Source organism: Typopeltis vanoorti, chromosome 2 (assembly GCF_054136105.1).
Source record: "Typopeltis vanoorti isolate ZY-2024b chromosome 2, IOZ_Tvanoo_1.0, whole genome shotgun sequence".
Lineage (NCBI taxonomy): Eukaryota > Metazoa > Arthropoda > Arachnida > Uropygi > Thelyphonidae > Typopeltis > Typopeltis vanoorti.
This window is the reverse complement of record NC_143550.1, coordinates 60,314,444-60,327,144: the sequence shown is the minus strand read 5'-3', so window position 1 is coordinate 60,327,144 and position 12,701 is coordinate 60,314,444. Positions and strand designations below refer to the sequence as shown.

The 12,701-nt window shown below is 37.6% G+C and overlaps 1 protein-coding gene across 15 annotated transcripts in view; it reads left to right on the top strand.

Moving 5' to 3' along the window:
- Window positions 1–9,719: 9,719 nt before the first annotated feature.
- Window positions 9,720–12,701, top strand: part of LOC150109073 (uncharacterized) — a 64,541-nt gene continuing 61,559 nt past the window's right edge. For 9 of the 15 annotated variants that reach the window (XM_090405479.1, XM_090405447.1, XM_090405389.1 and 6 more), the window contains exon 1: window positions 10,840–10,960. The gene's annotated coding sequence lies outside the window, so the exon portion shown is untranslated. Of the gene's footprint in view, window positions 9,792–10,526; window positions 10,661–10,839; window positions 10,961–12,701 lie in introns of those variants that run through there. The other 6 variants (XM_090405400.1, XM_090405370.1, XM_090405487.1 and 3 more) reach the window with 5 other exon arrangements.

Below are 12,701 nucleotides of genomic sequence, written 5' to 3'. Positions count from 1 at the left end.
GTTAGAGAAGCGATTAAAGCTTATAGGAACAAAACTTGGGAAGCCAAACTAGCCTCTGTATCACCCGGCGATCACTCCATCTGGAACATATTAAGAAGTCTGAGAAACAAAAGCAAATCTCTTCCCCCACTCAAGTCAGACACGGGACTAGTACACACGGACGCAGAAAAAGCTGAAGAGATAGCAAAGAACTTAGAAAAACAGTGTAGCCCTACATATGACAACTTGGACTTTAAACATGTCTATAAAATCCACCTCCATGTCAGACATGCACTGAAAGTCACCGATACCTGCAACAACATACCTCCAAACACCTCACCAGCGGAAATCTATGAAATTCTAAAGAAGCTAAAGGATAAAAAAGCCCCTGGCCCAGATGGCATAACAAATAGAGTAATAAAACTGCTGCCCCGAAGAGCTGTTGTACATCTCACCACCATAATCAACGCCATGTTCCGATTTAACTATTTCCCCAGCTATTGGAAAGTCGCAGATGTAGTCCCAATGCATAAACCAGGTAAAGATCCACACCTGCCTGAAAGCTATCGTCCATCAACCTAATCTCAAACTTAGGCAAAATTGCTGAAAAAATCATTCTCTCTAAACTCCACGCCTCAGCAAATGAGTTAAATATCATTCCTAAGGAACAATTTGGATTCAGACAACATCACAGTACTACTCAACAAATTTATAGGATAATTGAGTATATCACCACCGGATACAATTGGCACCAGCACACCGGAGCAGTCTTCCTTGACATAGCGAAAGCTTTTGACAAAATAGGGCACTTGGGATTACTACACAAACTCATTTCAGCAGGTATACCATCAAGTATCGTCCACCTAATTAAATCTTACCTCCAGGACAGACACATACAAGTCAAAATAAATGGTACAGTTTCAAGTCAGCGACGGATCTCTGCGGGAGTTCCTCAAGGTTCCCTACTGGCTCCGATCTTATTCTCAATATATATGGCAGACATCCCGCACAACTCAATGTCATCTATCTTAGCACTTTATGCGGACGACACAGCAGTTCTTGCCAGATCTCTACGACCTCATCTTGTCACCAAAAAGTTGCAAGAAAACCTGCTACAACTAGAACATTGGTTCTCCAAATGGAGATTACAAGTGAATCCCCAGAAGAGTGTAGCAATATTTTTTACCAGAGGAATGGCAACTCCCATGGGGGACCTTTATCTTTTCAACACCAAAATCCCCTGGCAAACAGAAACAAAATATCTTGGAGTAATTCTGGACAAAAGATTAACGTTCAACCCACACACCAAAGCCTTATGTACGAAAGCATCTAAAACTATTGCACAACTTTACCCTCTAATAAATAGAAAAAGTAGACTGAATACTAGAATCAAAGTGCTCCTCTACCTGTTGACGATCCGCCCTATGTTGACATATGCCTCTCCAGCCTGGAGCTACGCATCCAACTCCAACATCCTCAGACTGCAGAGAGTGCAAAATAGGTGTTTACGCATGATATTGGACGCACCGTGGTTTGTAAGGAACGTGCAACTGCATAGAGATACAAACATCCGTTACATCTACTCCTTCCTATTAACTACAGCAGAAAAAGTTTTCTCAAAGATCTCTATACACCCCAACGATCTAGTTAAACAAGCAGCAAACTATGAAGAGACTGACCTCTTCAAATACAAGAGGCCAAAAGCCATCCTAAATACTTGCAACAATGTCTAATCTCCGTGCCCCCCAGAGCGAGGTCTCAGCTCATAAATCTTTCCTTCAATTCATCCTCCTTATCAGACAACGGGGAATAAAAGCATCTTGCTTCACCCTTCTGGCCAATGATGTTATGTTATGTTTGATATTTTCCAGGTCTACCTACTCACTGATGAGACCTTAAAAAAGGTTGAAACCGGTCTGGGTAGTGACCTCCCCTCATGATGTAATGACAGTATTACATCTCCTAGGAGCTGTGTTTTACATTATGGGAGAATATCAAGAATAGTGAGGGAGCTTGCTCCCCCTTTGCTTCGAATTGCCTTCGCCGATAGTTTTTCGGCATTGAAACTCATAGATCGTAGTTATCGATCTTGAGTTTCACTTACTGGCTATATAACAATATAGGATTCTTATCCATTTAATATCTATTCAATTGCCAGAAAACTAGCCTTTTGGCTTTTTATTATTTTAATTAACCAATCAGGATGTTATAAATACACACACACACACACACACACACACACACACACACACACACACACACACACACACACACACACACACACACACACACAAAGACTCCATCTGATCTCGTCCTCTTGGCAATTAAATAAAATAGATTACTAAACATTAATCTCGAACTAGTCAAACTCGATTTAACATAATTTTAAACCATGCAGGAATCTCACACAAAGTCTTACTCTGTTCATCTGACGACGTTTTTTCCGAGGCTATATATAAGTTACTAGTTTATTATTATTATTATTATTATTATTATTATTATTATTATTATTATTATTATTATTATTATTATACAGGTACCTCCATGGAGTTCGTAGGCTCATCGCGGGAGGCCCAATCTATCCACACCAACTATCATACTTCTCCTGAAACCCATTAACAGAAAAAGCACTCACAACTGACTCTGGCAACCCCATTCCACTTATTCACAATTCCCCAAACAAAAAATCTAGTTCACCCCCCCCACAATACACAACTTTATTAAATTTTCAGGGTTGATCCTCCCCCCTTGTTCTGTCCCTCTAGCCAAAAGATTTCCCTTGCATCTATCCAAAAAAACACTTTAAGCAATTTAAATGTTTCTATCATACCCTTTCCAATTCCATAGAAATTTTCACAGACCACTCACAATCTTGGTCACTCACCTCTGAATCCTCTCCACTACTTCCCCAAGAAGCCCAGGGGACTACATTTGAGCAAAGTAATCCAGATGTGGTGGTATCAAGGCATAATAAAAAGGAATAACAACTTCATTATATCTACTTGTTAATATGTTTTTTCAATAGCCAATTAATCTTATTGGCAACCTTAGCAATATGTCCTCTAAACTCTCTGTCTACCACTACCTCTAAATCTCTAGCTTCATCTATTTTCTGGAGTATAGTGCCATCAATGTAATATACGGCTTGTACTCTATTTATCCCAAAATGCATAACTTCACATTTCTTATCATTTAACTGACACCCATTAACTTTTGTTCAGACTGACAGCCTATTTTAATCGTCATGCAAACTCTCCACATTCCCCTGATTAAGTATTACTCTACCTTTTTTTGCATCATCAGCAAACAACTGAATATTTTCTTTGAGATTATTTCCTATATCACTTTTGTAAAAGTTGAACAGTAATGGTCCCAGCACTGAATCATGCAGCACAGCACCTGTCATCTGTTTTCACCTCTATTCTGACTTTCCATATACCACTTTTTGATATCTATCCAGCAGACATCCTCTTATCCGCTTAATCAGTGGAATATCTATCACAATTTGTTCTAATTTGCATAACAGTGTTCCATGTGGTATTCTGTCAAATGCCTGCAGCCATTTCCTTTAAAAAATCAGCTGTTGCTCAATTATAAATTGTCAGAAAATTACTAATGCATGATCGATCTATCACAAAGCCATGTTGACCTTCGTACAGTATCAAATTTTTATCTAACCATTCTTTAATTCTCTTTTTTACCAATCTTTCTAGCACTTTTACCACCATACCTGAGATACTGATTACTCATTAATTTACTACTGCAGTATTAGAACCACTCTTATGTAAAGAATTAATTTGCCCTCTTTTCACTCCCTCGGAACTCTGCTAGAGCTGAGACTTAAATTTAAGAACATAGTGAAAGGCATTGCCAGTTTCCTTGCACTTTCTCGCAAAATCCTAGCTGATATCCCATTTAATCCCACAGCTGTATTTCTATTGGAATTCTGCAATGTCCTAAAGTACCTCCAATTCATCAACCCCTGTAACCATATTAGTGCCTGTCAAGCAAGTTAAACTATTTTATTTCCTTCTGTGTTCTCATGATTATCACAATCATTAAGGTTAAGTACCTATAGTCATTCTTCCTCTTACTTACCAGATAATGAAAGAACTCTTTAGGATTTCCTTTGGCCTGCTAGGCTATATTCTTCCCATTATCTGATTTTGCCTTCTTGGCCTGAGCCTTACTATTCAAGAGTTTGCTGGTCAGTTTATATTTCCTCCACGGCACTTTCTTCTTTGCAGATCGTGCTTAAATTACTCATCCATCTAACACCTACCCGATTAACCCTCCCGTTGGTATACGATTTAATACTCCTTCCTCTAGGTGGCCCTTAACAGTATCCCATGCAAAACATACATCCTTACTCTGCAGTGCTTTATGCCATCGTACAGATTTAAGCTCCTTCCTAAGCATGTCATAATCACGTGCCTTGTAGTTCCACAAATACCCCTTCTTGATAGAATATTCCCCATGTTTTGCAATCTTCCAAGTCAAGACCGCATGGTCACTTTAACCATTTGGAGGCAATGTTGTCGCCTTGGTTATGGATATCTCTTCTCATCCTATGACCAAGTCCAATACTCTCCCACTCCTAGTCCCCTCCATCACATGTTGCCTTAAGTAATTCTCTCTTAGCAAGTGTATAAATTATATTTCCTTCCTGCTATGTGATCTTTCTTCCCTCCTTCCAGTCTATATCTCCATAGATGAGGTCAGCCATAAGTTGATGTCCGCGCAGTTATCCGAGTGGGTATCCAGAGAGTTCACCGAAAAACAGTTAACCGAAGACAATTCATCGATTTCTTCGCAATTTTTCGATGAATTGTTTTTTCGACGAATTGCATTTTCGACGAATTGCCATTCGTTAAAATTGTCGTTCGATGAATTGTTTATTCGGCGCGAATTGCTTTTTCGATGAATTGCTGTTCGATGAATTGTATTTCGATTAATTATTTTTTGATGAATTTGCCTGTAACCGTGGCATTTACTTTATCTGTTTGGTAATTATTATTCTGTTGTTGCTTTTAATCTTTTGCAGAGCTTCAAATTGGTTTTTTGATAGGTTGCTTTTTGGAGGTTTGGCTTGCGTGACAGTACTCGCTACATTCAGTCTGGTGTTGTTGGTAATATGCTTGGGAAGAATGCAGATAGCACGTTCTACCTGTGTTATTATTTCTTCTGCAGGAATTTTCTCAGGTGCTATTGCAAATTTATGCCCACATGTGAGTGAGTTATTGCTTCAGGCTTCAGGGAAAGGGATGATAGGTTTATTACATTGCTTGGAGGTAGTTGAGGTTTGGAAGCTGAGTACTTTTGTAAAAAAAAAAAAAAAATCAGCTAACGCCTTTTTATTCCCGTATATACGGGAGTAGGCGAGTACTTTTGTAGACTTTCAAATTTCTTAAAGTGTCAAAATCATACTCTTTGAAATTCTGCCTGCTGAAGCATTCGAGACATTGGAAAGGATTGTCCAAAGGTTGACGTTCAACGTCCCTGCAAGCTCTACATCTAGTGCATGGATAGTTTCGTTGGTATAGGCCAGGAGAACGTGAGTGGCAGCAATCTGCTCCCGCAGAAGAGTGAAGATAGTGGGTCTGTAAATGTATCCCTCCTTCCAACTACGATATAACCAAACAGGCAGGATAGCGAATATCAGAACTTGCTGACCATACTTTGGACATCCACCAGAGGATATTCTGAAATAAGCCACTCTATTACACTGCAGCAAATGCAAGTATGAAAGACTATCCATCAAATCTGCCTCAGCTCTGAAAAATATTCCATATCTCAACAAATTTGAGTGCATAAAACTGCTGCAAATTTAGGAAGCATACATTTTAAGATCGTCAGCCCAAAGGCCAAGAGAAGATCGTCAGCCGAAAGGCCTTCTGAATTTAGCCCACTAAGAGGCATGGTTTAGAACTCTAGCTTGTATTCAACCTCATTTGCTTATTTATTCACATATCATTGTTTTTTTTTTGTGATCCTGATGATGGCTATGTAACATTGCTAAAATACTAGAAGGTATTAATTAAGTTTTTATTTATTTATTTATTTCATTTTAATAAGAACCTGTGTAGCTCAGTAGAAGTGGCTTTTGCACTCTATAGCGCTTGACCGGATGACGAAAGGCGTTCGAATCTAGTCGCCGACTAGAGGAACTTTTTCTAAGCCTTTCTCGACCGGTTCCAGAGTTAGTCGATCTCTGACACGGTCTAGAGGGTTTTTTCTCTCGGAAACTCGGTTTTTTGTCCCGTAAACTCAAGAAAATCGCCATCGAACCCACACTATTTTCAGACATTAAAAATATTGTGTTAGGGTTAGGGACCACCAGATGGCGACACTTACTATCCCCTTCTGCACTGCGTGCCGATTAATTAGTGATAGCCTTGAGCCAGCTATCTCTGATTGGCTACCAGTGGATATTGAACTGCCCACTCAGTCTCCAAAAGTTAGTTAGGAATAAAAAACGGCCTCGCCTACTTCCCATACGGGAACAAAAAAGCGTTAGCTGATTTTTTTTTTATAATTAATATTCTAGAAAATAAAATTATCAAACAAAAAAAAAATGAACTAACGCCTTTTTATTCCCGGAGTAGGCAAGGCCGTTTTAGCCCTAACTAACTTTTGGAGATAGTGGGAGTTCAATCTCCACTTGTACCCAATCAGAGATAGCTTGCCCAAAGCTATCATTAATTAAGCAGCATGCAGTGAAAAGAGATGGCTCAACAAGTGGCGCCATCTCGTGATCCCTAACCCTAACACAATATATTTAATGTCTAAAATGAAATTATTATTATTATTATTAACAGTAAACCTCTATGGAATCAAAAGACTCATTGTGGGAGGTACACACTGTTACACACAAAGTCCATCAAACTTGAAGCTCATTCAATGTATCTGTATTCACCACAATGTCAGGCAATGCATTGCACTAACCAACCACTCTCCATGCAAAGCACCTGCTCGCTGCTGTTCATACTCTCCTTATGCAGTATCTCCTTATTCTACCTTCCTTTCTTCGATTCTATGAAAATTTCTTCCACACTAACTTGGTAACAACTCTCACCAACTTAAATGCCTCTGTCATATCCCCTCTCTTCCTCTTATTCACTAGGCTTTTGCAACAACCTGCATTACATCAATCTGTCCTCGTATCTTATGTCCCAAAGACCAGTTACAACCTTAGTCAATCTTCTTTGGCACTTTTCCAATATATCCTCATTATAATGAAAAACAGGTGACGAAATCTGTGCACAATAATCCATACCAAGGCCTTATACACGGGAACCATAACCTCTTTATTTCTGCATGTTAAGGTCCTCTAGATCGTTAACATAATCTGATATGATGACTTCACAACTTGTACATTGTCATCTCTGAAGTTCAAATCCTTATCCACCAAGGGCTGTTATCTCCGTTATCTCCTCAACTTCTGCCAAAATTTCCCTAACAAGCAAATATATAGTTTCAATCATATTGTTGCCTACCAGCACCCTACACTTGGCAACTTTGCATTGACAGTTCCATACTGTTGCCCACTCATACAACCTATTCAAGTTCTCCTCTAAGGCCACAATGTCTACTTGATTCCCCATCATGTTCCCAGTTTTGCATAATCTACCAACAGCTGTTCATATCACCAGTTAAACCTATACCAATATGATTAATATACAAATTAAACAACCATCTTCTCAAAACAGATCCTTATACTGAACCCCGTATACACAACTTGCTGATATCTATCAGGGAATCAGTTGCTCATCCAAAGTCACCATTATCCAATCACATATGCTCCAATTTAGTTATGAACTGTAACTAAATCTATCAAAAGCCTTTACAAAATCTAAAGTAGACCTCTGTATATGTATTATGCATCTCACTTGTGCAGAACAGCGTATTTTTTTATCATTCATCACCTTGTTAAGGTACATTAGCAAGTTGATAAAATATGATCCATGACCTCCCTTTAACAAACCTATGCTGACAATCATAGAGAATACTGCTGTTGTCATCAAATTTTTGGAGAATTACAGGACAGTTTGATCTGCACCAGTAGCTAATCAGAGATAGCTAGCCCAAGAATTTCACTAATTATACACGGCATCTGATGAGAGGCGGCTGACATATACCACAATCTCGTGGTCCCTCATTGTAACATTACAGTTATTATCTGAAAATAGTGTGGGTTCTACGGGCGATTTTCTTGAATGTACGTGATGAAAAACCGGAATGACCATGCCTGAGATAAGTTCAATTCTAGTCGCCGACTTGAGGTGGCCAGAATCGAACTTAAGACGTTCTTTCTCCGGTGGTCTACTGACATGAACGATACACTCCACTTCCAGTGAGTTACACAGTTAATCAGCTAACGCCTTTTATTCCCTAATAAGGAATAAAGGGAGGAAAAGCGTACTACTCCGTTCGAGATCGACTAACTCTTCACCCATATAAAGATCCTTTCGTCGTGATGAGAATCAAATTCGTTTTCTATTCGAGGGTGCAATGTCCCCATTGTTCAATTTGCGCTAGGGAGACGCTTATCTTTCTTCACATAGCTGATTATCATTACTCAATAGTATCTTATCTACTTGTGTTTTGTTGTCTTACATTTCGCTCCTTAACTGGGAAAATTTAGTTATTGAAATGAGACCTAATGCAGAGAGCAGGCAAACTAGATCATCAAGAGAGGAATGGAGAAAATGTGTCTGGAAGTTCAGCTATGGCATGCATACCCGATAGAGATATCAAAGACTTTTGAATATGGTTATTCATCTGGCATAGGGGTTGAAATATATAATTTGGGTTGAGACCTTTTGAGTATGTCTATGGAGGGAAAAGAGAAACTTCTAATTGCACATCTAATTATAAGAATTGAGTAGGTAGTAATTTTTTATGTGTATACACAAATGTCAGGAGTATCAGAAACAAAGGAGTTGAGTTCATTGTTTTATTGAATACAATGTGGACTAAGATTGTTGACATTAGTGAAACCTGGCTATCAGGATCAGATATAACTGGGATCAAGTGTAATGGGTATACTATTTTTAGAAATGACAGAAGTCATAGGAGAGGAGCGGGTCTTCCAGGAATTAAAGAAGTTGTGGAAAGTTTGCAAAGAACAGCTACATAGCTGATTATGGGATTTAGATTATGAGGACAGAGTGTGTGTATGTGGATTACAGTCTTTAGTTAGCAGTAGAAATAAGGGTGATATGATAGGTCTCTAAATTCTGAATGGATTTTTTTGGATATCGTCTGATAAATTTTTGGTTATACGGAAGGCTGGGAGAGAACACGGGGCATCCTTGAAAGTTAATTGCGTTTATAGTCAAGAAAGGGGTAAGATTTAGGTTTTTCTCTTACAGAGCTGCGTGTGCATGGAATAGTTTTCCTTTAGGAGGTACTGAGTGCATCTTGCCTGAATGAATTTAAGGGAACGTATGACAGCTGATTTGTGTGATTTATAGCCTCTCTTGATGAGTCATTGATTCACTGGAGGTCTCAGATAATAATAATAAACTTTTTTGTCATCCCTATGTTCTTCTTAATGCTTCTCACTTTTTCGAATTCCACGTCATCTTTCTAATAATTAGTTTTATTCTCGGATTTCGAAAGATAATTTATTTTGAATATTCTCGTTTGTTTCAATACTGACCTATGGGGCATTTATGTAATACTGTTATTGCAATTATTATATTCCGAATAAAATTTGATGCTCCTCTTCCGCCCTCTTGTGGTGGCTTTCAAACCGATTGTTATTAGTAACGTTTGAATTATTGCAGGCTTTGTTGGATGCGTATTAGGTGAGTTTGAAATGATATTTTTGAATACAAAATATGAATGTGTTATTTTTTAGGTATTCGTTGTGTTTGATGCATCGTAAAGCACAATAATGCTATGTTCAAATTTTTGAAAGGGAATCCTGGCGTCATAATGTGTAATTCCACGTGGTAGATTCACAGGCCATTACACGTGAGGATATTACGCCGTTGTTTTATGAGTAATTTTTTGTACTACTAAATGTGATATTGCTTTTGTTATCATATTTGTAGTGAAGATAGATATATTGGCTTTTTTATTTTATCATTATTATTATTTTCTAAATTATGAGTTCGCTACGCATTAGGTACACTGGCGCTCTTTATATTATTAAGGATCAGCACGCTTTAAATCCGAAAGTAAACTAAAACCTCTTTACACAATACCCAGGTTTTAACGTGTATCGGTATATTGCTTCTAATAAATTGAGTTCATTCCAATAATTCTTTTATGTTACTGTTAGAAAGATTTACGCGGCATTATTTGTTTCGTTAAACCGTTTCCGGGACTGAAATATGCTCTCCCCACTTTTTCTTTGTAACTAAGAGCCCGATTTATATGGCAGAAAGCTTCAAAGAAAGAAAGTTGTATTGGCGCGCGCGCGCATTTACTAGTTGGCTATAATTAGTACGAAACCAAGTTACCGCTACTTATAAGGAAATATTGAAGTGTAGTGAAAAGTTAACGCTGTTTCATCAAAATTAGTTGCACTTATGTAGGAAATCATTGTAAACTTTGTTTTAATTTATTTATTTATGGCTCGTATTATGTGTTCATTAATAATATACGTGTGAGAATTAATGTCTTCGCTTTCTTCTATCACAATAAGTAGATGACTAAGATAATATATTAGGTAATTGTGATAGAATTTTGAGTGATATTTTTATAAATATGAAATATAGTACGATTCTACAAAATTAAGTGAGATAAATATTACGATGATAATTTTAAAGGAATTAGTATTTTCCCATTGAGTACGGTATTACGGCTATGCGGCTTATGCTAGTTGTCGGCTTGTCATAACAAAGCAAAGGACAGACGAATGATGTTTAAACAAAATTTCTAGCTGGGTGAAGAACGTTAAGTTGCATGTAAATGAGATAATATTGCAATTTTACTCAACATCATATAATCACGATTAACGGTTTTCCAGGTTTGTGCGAGTAATAGTGTATTGGTATATGCGTTTTAGAATAAATTTTAGAACAGAATATTACAATATAAACAATGGGAAATAATATTGTATATAGTATTGCTTGATAATTGTAGGAATGTTAGCTTGATTTTTATTGCCATACCAAACGATAAGTTTATCTATATAATCAAGAAATTATCACCTTGGTATGAAACGATCAACTATCAGTTCATTGATTACTGATGAATTACAGTACCGTAATGCTTGCTTTTTTTGATTATTTACCGTTATAAGTTGAATTAATGGAAATTATTTACTACTCATCTGTTGAACTTAATGTAGCATAGAAAATGAAATAATTTCGTAAGTTGATTATTTATTAAAAGGATGTTCTGATGGTACACATTATTTTCAAAGATTATCAGAATGTTCATTATTCATTAATTAATAGGCTGAAAGATAATGTTGATTTGACAAGTGAATGTGGCAGAAATTTTCCTTTGGTGTTAAAAATTGTGTACTGATCAGTGTGTGCTTTTAAGAATATTTTCATTGTATGAGGCCAGAGTTAAGATCTATAGAGTTTGAACAAATGGCATAATCTGATTCCTGACAATGTCAACCTCCAAATGATTCCATATTCTTTTTTAAGAATGTACAGAATATTCTGTTTGGAAGAATTTATGTTTTAGTTTCACTCTCTTCCAGGGAAATTCTCTATTGAAGATATTAATATCATTTCTAAAACTCATTGTGATCTAGAGAGTTTGTGGGTTGCAAAAGTTTGTTGATAGGCAGAAGGATAGAAACATTTGTTACTATAAAAGGGTTTTATAGGATCAAACCATGTTTCCTTCCCCTTTCCCACACGTAGCAAGAGTGATACCCTCAATGACATACTGATCGCATTGTAGGGGGCCAGATCCTCCCCATTTGGGGGTACAGCAACAAAATTGTTCCACTGGTTAGTGCATGGACTGACCTAGTTAGTATCAAATCTGGAGGCTTCCTGGCCTCAAATCCTGCAGCCATGTATTTTGCCATTTTGTGATGTGAAGGAGACCAAGTACATTGGCTATAAGGGACACTGTTGAGTCCATGTATGGATAGGAGAGAGAGAGATCCAGTTTTCTCTATCTAGGCAGTATGTTTGCAGATCTGGCATCTCTCATTTCATGCCCCACTTCTCCTTTTTATCTCTTTTCGCCACATACAATGGATCACAACCCAAATAAATGCAGTTTTACTGTGCATCACAAGAATTCTCCCAAAAAGGTTAAAAAAATCATAAACAAAAAAAAATCCAACCAAATAACCCACAAAACAATTCTTCCTCCCCCCATAAAAGTCCACTTTCACCTCCTGCTTAACATCCGTAGCCTATATTAGCAATATAAATGATGTGCACTACCTACAGTCATCTAAACTGGAATTACTATTCCTATTGGAATCCCAACTGGCAACCTCGACAACCACTGTAGATCTTAGTTGTTTGCCCTTTTCATATGTTTTCCTTATCACTCTGCAAACTCTTACCATTCTGACCTCTTCTGCTATCTCTCTAAAGCTACACTTTCTTGAGTCGAAATACCCCAATAGTGACATCAGTCTTCTTGGAGATTTCAACATCCACAACTTATACTAGCTTCCTTCTTCGGTTTCACTGATCAAGCAAATAGGGATGCCGAGGTGTTTGCAATTAGTAATGACTTATCAGAGATCAGTCTTCCTACCAGAACACCTGACAACTTCCTCCAAT